Source organism: Sinocyclocheilus rhinocerous, unplaced genomic scaffold (assembly GCF_001515625.1).
Source record: "Sinocyclocheilus rhinocerous isolate Xijiao unplaced genomic scaffold, SAMN03320098_v1.1 scaffold768, whole genome shotgun sequence".
In the NCBI taxonomy this organism is placed as follows: Eukaryota; Metazoa; Chordata; class Actinopteri; order Cypriniformes; family Cyprinidae; genus Sinocyclocheilus; species Sinocyclocheilus rhinocerous.
The window spans coordinates 95,447-106,805 of NW_015634483.1; the positions used below are offsets into that span (position 1 = coordinate 95,447).

Genomic DNA, 11,359 nt, shown 5'->3' on the forward strand with positions numbered 1-11,359 from the left:
CAATCTTTTTAAAGCCTTCTTTTTATAATTTATAACTATTTATAGTGATACTTCAATCAGGATTTTTAGACATTTATTCAGGGCCTGAATTTCATTTTTGAAAATGGGGGAAATTCCCCTCTTAGGTGACTCTTGTGTGAGGGGAAGCAGCTTTCACACAGGAGTCTGCTACTGATCCGTGTTTACCACAAACACAACATTTATTCCAACATTATAATCATTCCCCAAACATTGCCACTGAAAATGCTTTTTCAGCATTGTAAACACTGGCAAGAATTAAAAAGTAATGCAAAAACTTTACTTAACTTGTATAAACTTTAGTGACGATGTGACACTGCCTCGATTGTGCAAGTGACAATTCCTGTGTCAACTGTGCAGCGTGCAGCTCGCTTATAGACAGACGCGATGTTTTGAGATTGGCCTTTTTAGAGACAGCCGATCAGTCATCCCAACGTGATTATCGGCCGATAGTGATCGGTAGCCGATTAATCGGAGCACCCCTACTTTAGGTCTACTATATTTTAAAAATCCATTTGATTAAGAATCTGGTGTGAATTCACCAAGCATAATACTTTTTAAAAAAGAAAAAGAAATAATAATAATAATAAAACAAACACACACACACACACACACAGACAATGCCTGTTGCATTTTATTTCAGATAAACAGTCATCATTTGCTGATAATTTCAAGGCATTTACCCAAACAGTACTTGCCACCAGACAATCTCCATCAACGGAAGCTAAAGCCAGCTTTTTATTCACCACCGATCAAATCAAAGCCATCACAGATTACTTCAAGACCAGGTATGTCTCACAATGTCACATCCGTCCTTTAATTACATTCCTCCTAAATACGTATGATTATGCTCAAGCGCACGTTTAATTGTTGAATATGGATAAAGGTTATTTTCAACCCGTCGCATATTATTAATTGATGCAAGATGCTGCTTTGCTATTAGACAGCCGGCAACAAGCAAACTAGAATCCTTCATAATTAAAGTGCCCCTATTATGGGTAATGAAAGGTTCATAATTTGGTTTTGGGAGTCCCCAACAACAGGCTGACATGCATGTAAGGTCAAAAAACACTTTCATTGTCTTATAATATGCATTTATTTTTACCTTACTTGCTCAACGACTCCCAAACGATTCGCTCAACGATTCATTTTTCCAAACCCCTCCTTTGCGTGACGCTAATCTGCGGTGATTGGTCCGATTGGTCTCATTTTCATTTCATCATGCCTGTAATGCCTGATAAAGCAGCGTTTGTGAGCACAGTGCTGCTTTGTGTACAGCGTTACCGGGGAAACCGCTATTTTTACCGCTCCAAAAGCTGCACCTAGTGGCAAAGAATGAATTTGCATTTTCATTCAGACCAAGGCAAAAAGACTAACAAGTTGGCGGGTTCAGATTCTGATTCAGAGTCGACTCTTTCTTTTGAGAGACAATAACTTTATACACGGTGCACTTTCAGATTTAAAACTTTGCAGGATGTTTTCATTCACTTAGAGCTGTGTTACACACTGCATGAAAGTTAATTTTCAAAAATCCATAATAGGGGCACTTTAATGTTATGCATAATTCATACAGCAACGGATTGTGAAGCATGCAGACTACTGTGGTGCATAACAAGCTGCATGGAAATCATCCGTATTTTAGAAAGCAAAAGGAAAAAACACTGATGCACAGTGCTGAAAAATGACACACAGTATGTGTATTATAGTTGAACACGATTGATTTCTCTGCTTACCTGAAAGCCTCAGTAACGCAGACTGCTTGTTAGTGCTTGAGTTTAATTCATCTTCAGTCTCCTTTACTGAGCATGTTCATTGAAAATACTAATATAAATGTTTTGCCTTTTTTAAAAGAGCTATTATTCATGGAACACCACGTAACGTTGAATTTTAATGCAGTATTACCATTTGAGGCACAAATCATAGTAACATAAATAGGGATTATAGCCAAACATCTCAACAGTGACCATAATTACACCCTTGCAAATTGCTGGCACATCAAGGGTTTGCATAGAGAGCTGCAAGAATGACATATTTTTGTAGGCCAAAACCCAGAAATGAGAATTTTAGCATTTCTGATAATTTCATAATCATCCTGATTGTCCCTTGAAATAAGGTCTTTGGTTAACATAAGCTCAAGATATTTTCTTGTTTATTCTATAACATAAAATGCATCAGTAATGCACATTGAGATATTTTTAAGCTTTTACTTGTCTTGAAAAAGGCGGTTGCTCACAAGTGGCTAAATGGGACTGCAGAGGTTGTTTGGGACATTAAATATCATCATGCGAACAGGTGAAGTCATCTACTCACTAGTCCTCATTGATCATAATCTCTTGCAAACTATTCTAACTCAAACTTTCAAGGATTTCTTTCTTTTTTTTTAACTGAAAGAGTTTTTGGAAGCTTAATGGTGTTGACGTAAAATCGTGTGTAGTTTGTTTACAGCCTACGTTTCGATTTTTGTATTTAGGTTAAATTTATAAATGTTGTGTTCATTTGTGAAGATCATCAAGATGAACAAAATGTGTAAGAATCATACACTTTTGTTGGCCACACACCTTATTTTCTAAAATAATCCAAAATCTAGTCGAGAGATCCTATTGGGTTTTTGTTGAGGGAACCAAGGTGATGCTAACTTCTGGGTTGGCCTACAAAAACACGTTATCACTGCACCGTTCAATATTTTCAACAACTGTGACTATTACAGGTTCTCATGTACTCTTTATACCATATAAACAGTCTTTTTCAGCACTTCAGACTATATGAAATACTGTTCACTCATAGCAAAGAGAAGCAACTCCTGAAAATAGAGGTAAGATTCAGATTTAACATGTGAATTTGTAATTATGTACTCACTCTCATGTTCTTCAATTTTCAATAATTAGTAAATAACAACTATTGATTGGTTGTAAGTCGCTTTGGATAGAAGTCTCTGCTAAATCTAAACTTAAATTTAATCTGAAAAGCTTGAAATATATCACAAGTTTTATGGACTACTATATGATTTTATTATACTTTCTGTCATTTTTGGAGCTCGACAGGCTGTTTACCTTCATTATATGGAAAACATGAACATTTTGCTACTTTCTCTTTTTTCAAGAAGAAAGGAAATCGAACAGGTTTGAAACAATTTGAGTGTAAATAAATAATGATATATATTATCTATACACATTATATAATATATAATGTTTTTTGTTGAAATATCATGTCATCGCTCCTTGCCTAACCACAGTTGCATCGAGACAACGGTGATGTGAAATCAACATATTTGAGTGCATTGTTTAGTCTAAATCACCAGTTCAGTCATGTTATTCAGAGCTTGGTAAATTGTTTTTACATTCCACAGTATAAATGTTGCATTCATAATCAGTCAGCTGTGCAATGCAATGTTCACTGATCTTTTCATCAACTCCAAAACAGTACCTGTACTATGGCTGTACACTGTAAAATATGATTCTAAGATGAGATAAAAAAAGGGGGAAAAATACTGGTCACACTTTATTTTAAGGTCCAGTTCTCGCTATTAACAAACCATTAACTACGACTTTTGCCTCAATAAACTCGGCTTATTAATAATTAGTAAGGTAGTTTAGGTATTAGTGTAGGATTAGGGTTGTAGAATATTGTCATGCAGAATATGTGCTTTATAAGTACTAATAAACAGCCAATATGTTAGTAATATGCATGCCAATAAGCAACTAGTTAATAGTGTGAATTGGTCCCTATACTAAAGTGTTACCAAAATACTTGATAATTTGTTTTGCTCAGTTACTATTAAACAATTTGTAACATTCAGAACACTATCTATTATGATATACTCCAACAAGCATATGGCAAATGATTTGGATTAATACCGTTCGTTTTTATTCAAATAGGCCCTGCTTAAAGGGACATTTCACCATGATTTATTCACCTTCATGACAAGGGTTTGAAATTAACATTTTCATTCACAAAACAATTTGGCTACCAAGTTATTGGCCATTCAGAACATCTACTATCAAAAACAAACCAGGTGATCAAATCACTGCTTAAATTTATACATGATTATTATCAAATCTGATTCTGAATCGTTGAATGGCTTTCATTTTTATGACAGTGAAGCATTGTTTGCAGACTACATATATAAAAAAGACATAAAAGTGGTACTCTGATTTCTATTCTTTGACTGAAAGTCCATTCAACCAATAGGGTCGTGAAGGCATTGTAAAATTAATTCATGTGACTCCAATGGTTTAATCCCAATTTCATGAAATGATGTGAAAGCTTTGTGTTTTTTTTCTTGTGCTTTTTTTTTTACGAATTCTACGAAACTTCACATCAATTTCCTTATGATTTCCTCACAGCACTGTTCATGTCGATTCATGTCTCCTCTGTTACGCTCCATTGAGGGAAACACTTATGCGGGTTGTCGTTTTTCTCTCTGAATTTCAGTTTGAGCGGAAAATCTGCCTCCCATCTGATTTGCTCATCCATAATTAACACGTAATGATTGTGCTCGGAGTACACTTTCAAAATGTCAAGGCAGAGAAATATAACCAATCATTTGATTCCCCATTTGATTCCATATTTCTGCATGCAGGGTACATCTGTATATCTGAGATCTGTAAAATTAGAAGTCCTGATTACATCAAACATCAAGGCACAGGTTTGTTTAGCGTCTGAATGGTGCGTTGTGCTGTAGCATACAAATAATGAGAGCTGCAGTTGAGCATCTTACAGTGAACAGGGATCAAAAACAAAATCTAGGTCACTGATACAATGGCACCAAACACCATGTAACAGAACAATATTTATTTGTTTTGAAAGGGACTTAAAACGCATTTTGAATATTAACGTACTTGTTTTTTCCCCTCGAATTGGAGCCAGTTTATTGAATCAAGATGTTTTACGAATTACACAAAAGCAAAACATGACAATGAATTGCAGCAGGCGTTCTATTTTTACTCCTATTAAAATGATACTGTTGACGTTAATTTGTTTATTGCTTGAGATGGAACACGCATGAATCATGTCATTGGGAATAATGGGAAACAATGCAGTAATGAAAGAGCATTGTTCTACTCCCCTGCTTCAATTTGGCATTGTAATTATGTTCGGTATACAAACTGCAAGACTCTTTGTTTTTGTTAGTGTACTAGTTTTGGATTCTGGGTGAAGGGCCTCCTGCCAAATGAACAGTAAAATGTTCCAGCCAAATGAAGAGAAAATTCTACTCAGCTGTTAATGTGGGCCTAGATCTTTTCAGATACACCACACAAAATTAAGACAAAAGAAAGTTGCAGTTCTCTCTTAAATACTTGTTTTATTTTTACATAATGACTACCCGACTATACACTATACCACAATTATAAAACTACTCACCAAATAAATAAATAAGTAAAATATTGATGACATTGATATCTGTATTTCTGTCATGATAACTCTCGGAGTGATTGGCATGGTAATGTACATGGCAATGTTAATGTATTTGGTCTTGGCGGAATAGATCTGCTACGCTGCTGCGGCAGAGCAAGTACCGAGACTTGCTACTGCCAATACATCCACAACATGCTGCTGTGAGCATGTAAGAAATATTGCTGCTGCAAATATAACATACATGAAATAACCCCATGTAGCATACATGAATCACCTCGTAGCAGATCTATACAGGTGGAGCTGGGGAAGGTGGAGGGTTTTTTGAAGCAAGCAGCAACTGCTACGGCAAGCACTAGTCATATATTTGAATGTTGAGCAGCGAGCTCATTGGCTACCGATACAGGAGAGACCAATCAGCTGTGCCATGCCATAATGATGTCATTAGGTCAGATTGAGTTAGACCTATCGGACTGCGCCATCTAGAGTTTCATGCCAGAACTCTGTATATGTCATAGGCCCTAAAATAGTTTTCATATTTATTTGGTATAGTCAACCACTCATCTCAAAATAAGTCAACAAGAACACCCTGCTTTAGGGCTACGACTAATGTTGGATGTAATGCATTACTAAGTTATTAATTACTGTGCTTTAAATATTTTTCCTTAGAAGTAAGGAATTATTCTTAATTTTTCTCTAATTTGATTACACTTCTAATTTAATTACATTAAAAACTGTATAGTCTTTAGAACAGTTATAAAACAATAGTGGATTTAATATCATAACTTAACATCCAATGTAAAAATGCATGTTTTTAAAGTAACTTTCTCCCTTAAATACTTTGGTCAAGAATATTTTATGCAATTTTTATATATAAAGAGCAGTTTCATGTCTATCCTTGTATGTTGAACTGGTCAAGGTCAGTGTGTCACTCCATAAAACAGTAACTAATTGAGTTACTTAGATACTTTTTATGTAACATAATGCATTACAGTACTTTTGCATTACTTTTGTCCCCCTGGGCTGGGCTTGCTTATTTTGCTTATTTTTTTCTAACAAAAAACCCAAAAGTTATATTTTGGCCAACTGTAAGGGCCCTTTCACTCCAAAAGGGAAATAAATAGGGCTGAAGGAAGTGTCTCTGCCTCTGCACTTCATTCCCAATTTCTCTCAACATGGGGACAAGAGAGATGTCAGTGAATGAATAGGAAAACCTATTTGAAAAAGTAATTCAGATATTTCATTGTAAATTTAAAAGTAATGCCCTACTTTACCAGTTACTTGAAAAGGTAATCTAGTTACATAACTTACGCAACTTGTAAACACCGGTCAAGGTTGATATGGGATTTAAAAAGTAATTAGTAAAAAAAAATCAAAGATTTTTTAATGAGAGTAATATAGTAATCAAATTACACTGTTGAAGATGTACAGTAATTAATTGGTAGTAATTAATTATTTTTTAGAGTAACTTACCCAACACTATAGCTGCAACTAACAATTATTTTGATAATCGATTAATCTGACGATGAATTATTCAAGTAATCAGTTATTTGATGAAAAATAAGAAATATTTTTATTAAAAAAAAATTAATTTTAATCAGTTACTTACAAAATTGTTATTCCTTGCCCAATAATGTGATAGAAATATAGTGAATGTATTTGCAAATAAACATTATGTTCAAAAAGGGGTTAAAATTTTAACTGATTGCTTACCATTAGAAAGTTAAACTCACTAAATTGAAAATTATAAAAAATAAAAAAATAAATTTAAAAAGCGCGGACTCTCTGAACATATTATATTTATACTTCATTACATTAGTCCCTTTACTGTTACTGCTCTCATAAAAAATACAATTACTTGTGTAACATGAAGAATTTTAAACGTACATTTAATGTCTAACAAGAAAAATTTTCTTGTTCTGTTGTGCTGCATCTGCTTGATACAAATGCGCATGGCGGTGCTCGTTCACTGAAGTCTGTGAAGTTTAATTGAAAAAAATGATTGCTCAGGACAACTTTGGTGATGTACTTTTCCTGCAGTAGCTCAACTCTGTATCCTCCACTGTTTTGCAGATGCATTTTGTCCATAGAAATGCATTATTCTCTATAACTATAACCGCTCACTATAACGAAGTGACGTGACTAAAGAATGTTTTCGATATCATGATTAATCAAGAATCAAATCAATTTTTGATTATTTTCATTATAGATTTTATCAATAAGCTGCTGCAGATTTACTCTGCTTCCTGTCAGGACCCTGTTGGTTTTATTTTAAAATAATTGTTAACATCCTACTTAATGTTGCAGGAAATAATCTTCAATGAGATGGGTCTTTTGTTACAGAAATGCATTGAGGTGATCGACCCCGCTGAGTTTGCCGCCCCGCTGGAAGAAGGCATGCCTGCTGATCTGTACTTCTATTACATGGCTCCCCCACGTGTCCAAAACACCTGAGCAGGTAAAATGTTTCCTTTCGCTTCCAGCCCAGTCCTTGCTGTAATAATGGCTGATCTATCCAAAACCGTTCTAACGTGTTTGGCTCGCAGTAAACTGTTGTATTCTTTTTGTGGTTCAGGCTTGGAATTACCCTTTCAGAGAAGATGGGTTTCACATGTTTCTGATTTTCAGAGGAAACACAAATCTGCTTCCAAGTATGACTAACACTTTTCCTTAACAGACACTGCGCTGTACAGCTGGAGAACATAGACTGTACTGAGCAGAGGGAATAGTATATTATAACAGAAGGGTTACATCACAGCGCACTTTCTATCTTTACATTCTTTTTCAGTCCCTCAGAGAATTTTCTTTTGCAACTATTTCTGCATTCATGTATTTTTAATGATTTATTTGTTGAGCACAGACAAAAACATGAATCTGTATATAAAAATGTCTACACGTTTCACATTTAAAGAGATGTATCCGTTTAACTTTCCCACACATTTCCCAGTGGAAAATCTTGAAATGCTGCATTTTCAGGACTGGAAAAAATAGAATAAGATCTTTAAAAGTTCCTATGTCAATATACATTTCTCTAGTTCCCAGCATTTAAGTCAACAAGATCATCAAAACTGACCGTGTTTTGCACAGTTCATCAGTGCATATTATTGCAAAGAAAAAAAATCATCAAAATGTAATACCTTCCAGCTCTAAAAAAATAATTTTTTATTCCAGGGACATCACAAATCCCTCTCCCATCCAATATGTAATGCCCAATATTCATGATTCAGTCAATTCCTGGTATTAAAATCAAGTTCCATCCAGCATGTTATTTTGTTAAATATCCTGTTTTAACTGGACATATTGTGTCAGATTGCTGAAGTAAATTGGTCTCTGTATTGCATATATTTTAGAATATTTTAAGCTAAAAGTTGCATTTTGCATTCTCTATAAAATGATTTTTAAATCCATAACCTTGGAAAATACATCAAGATGCATTTGTCAAAAGGCATGGGAACCCTGTCTGCTGCAGAATCTCATTAGAATGCACAGTGTACAGTACCATATCCAGGAAGTGTGTGCTGTTCAGAAAAAGTCCACATGTAGGCGCTGTGCCACTATTTATGCTTTTATGAATGAGTTTTCTCACACACGATACTCTGTTCTGCCTTGCTCAGTAAATTTCCCTATTAGTTCTTTGATGCAATGTTACATTAAAAGCTAAGCAAAATAAATCACGTCAGAGCAGATTTAGCTTTTAATGTGAATAATAGGCTTGTATTTAATGAATCATGCTATGACATATATTTTAAAATTAGGCCAAAGCCTAGACTCCAAAAAGAGGTTTTCGTTGTACGCATTAATTTTGTCTTTTCACTTAGAAATTCCTAATAAATGTAACAAATAATTACTAAGAAATGGCGAGCAACAAATTGAATTAAACGTGAAATTTTGAAGTAGAATATATTAAATATATTTATATATAATATAAATTATATAATATAAATGTATACATGTAAATATATGTAAGTATTTTTCAAATATATAGTGTATGTGTGTGTATTTATATATAAATAAAAAAAAAATTGTGTGTGAGCATAAAGTATACTGTGTATGAAATAACGTTTGAAATGATGTGAAGGTGAATAAATAATGACAAAATTTTTATCTTTGTCTGAACTTCTCCTTTAAATGGCCCTAGACCGTGCAGGAATCTCTCGAGGAGAATGTGGAAGAGCCTGGAAAAGCTGAACTGGAAGAAAGTCCCGGGAATCACGTGGGCTTCAGGGTGGAAGATGTTCGAGAGGCGCTGGGGGAAATGACCCAGGAGATGTTAGCAAAACTGCAGGTATACACCCTTGAGCAAATAACAAGCCTTCCCAGCTGCCTTATATAACGACGGCCTGTTTATAAGAAACAACATGCTGATTACTACCAACAGAGAGAGCGAAAGAGAAAAAAAAAAATTTTTTTTAAATTCTCTCGAGCCAGTTTCTACAAGAATAACATTCAAGGCTTGAGGGCAGGAATATCGCAGATAGCATTAATAAAACATCTTAAAAGGCAAAAAATGAATAACAGACTATGTATCAGAACTGTATTTCTGAAAATATCACCGTGTTCCGCTCATATTCTCCCACAAACCTCCACCCACAGCGTGATTATGCCAAGAAAAAAAGAATCCAATATTAAAACTTGAATAACGCTCTCCTGCTTAATATTGTTGGTATTCTCTGCATAACGTAAAGTACATTAGACAGCTGCTGGCAGATATCCTGATTAAGTTTACGATAGACTTAAACTGGAATTGAATTACCGTGACTGCCGCGATTGCACAAAACAACTAGGCGGATTGCTAAATTGTGTCATCTCTATCACAAGTTTTTACACGCCGAATGTTTCTGAGGTTTCAGACGGCAAAGGTTGCCGCAGGCCGTGCCGACAAGACCTGAATGGAAGGGGCTAGAAAGACACGAGTCGTTTTTCACTTTGATGGGATTAATGATTATGGGGGTCATTCAATTCTCCTGCCATGTTCCATGAAGACCTTTGTCGTCTGTGTGACAAGCCTTTATTTCAAATGGCAGACGCTCTGTAATTTGAGAGCCCATTTGTAGTGGTTTGTGTGTGCATCTTATACTGTATGTGAGTGATACGCCGCTATTTCCATCAATTCTCCTGGGCTTTTCCTCTCTTTTAATGTCAGAGGAAGGTCAATTACATATATCACTTTACTACATATAACCTCATGCAAAATGTTTGGTAAAAATCTTGCCGCCTCAATAGATTCTATCGAGTTGTTGTTGTTTTTTCTATGCTAATTGTAACCCGTGTGGCTCAGGGAGCGTGTGAAGTCACTGTGAAGCGTGTTTAATACCACAGTCATCCACGTTCAGTTTTGAAGTGTCTGCTACTTATTTATTCTTCTCTGTTTCCTTTTTTTCCTTGAATATTATGCTAGTTTCAGAAGTTCCCAGGAATGCCATAACTCTGTGGATCTCATCATACCTAATATGGTAGAAACACTGAAAATTACAAATGCTGGGATTACTGAGAATGACTTCCTTACCAATAACATTACCATTCCAGATGTGGACCAGAGGCATTCAGTATGCTTTTGTGTTGTTCGGGGAACTTCTCTGCACACATTTAAAGCTGGAACATTGTGTGCGAATATGCGCAAATACAGTACATTGTTTTACAGCGAGTCAATGATTGAAGACAAAGTCAGCCAGGAAAAATAAGTGGAATTTAGCATTAATTTAGCATTAATTTAGCATTTTCTGGCCATTTTATTCATGGGGGATATTTTTGGTTTTGTAATTTCCATTATTCTCAAAGGTAAATCTCATTACTGTAAAACAATAATCTATATTTATATAATACTATAACAACAATCAGGGCCGTTTCTATGCATAGGCGAGCTAGGCGGTCGCCTAGGGCGCCACCAGCTGAAGGGGGTGTGCGGTTTTTGCACCAATGCATTGTTAAAGGACAGCGTGTCATGTAATATTCCCATATAAACTTTAACATCCAATTAAAAAATATTTGT

At 35.1% G+C, this 11,359-nt stretch overlaps 1 pseudogene; it reads left to right on the forward strand.

Moving 5' to 3' along the window:
* Positions 1–11,359, forward strand: part of LOC107745663 (uncharacterized protein C10orf107 homolog) — a 15,642-nt pseudogene that overhangs the window by 3,553 nt on the left and 730 nt on the right.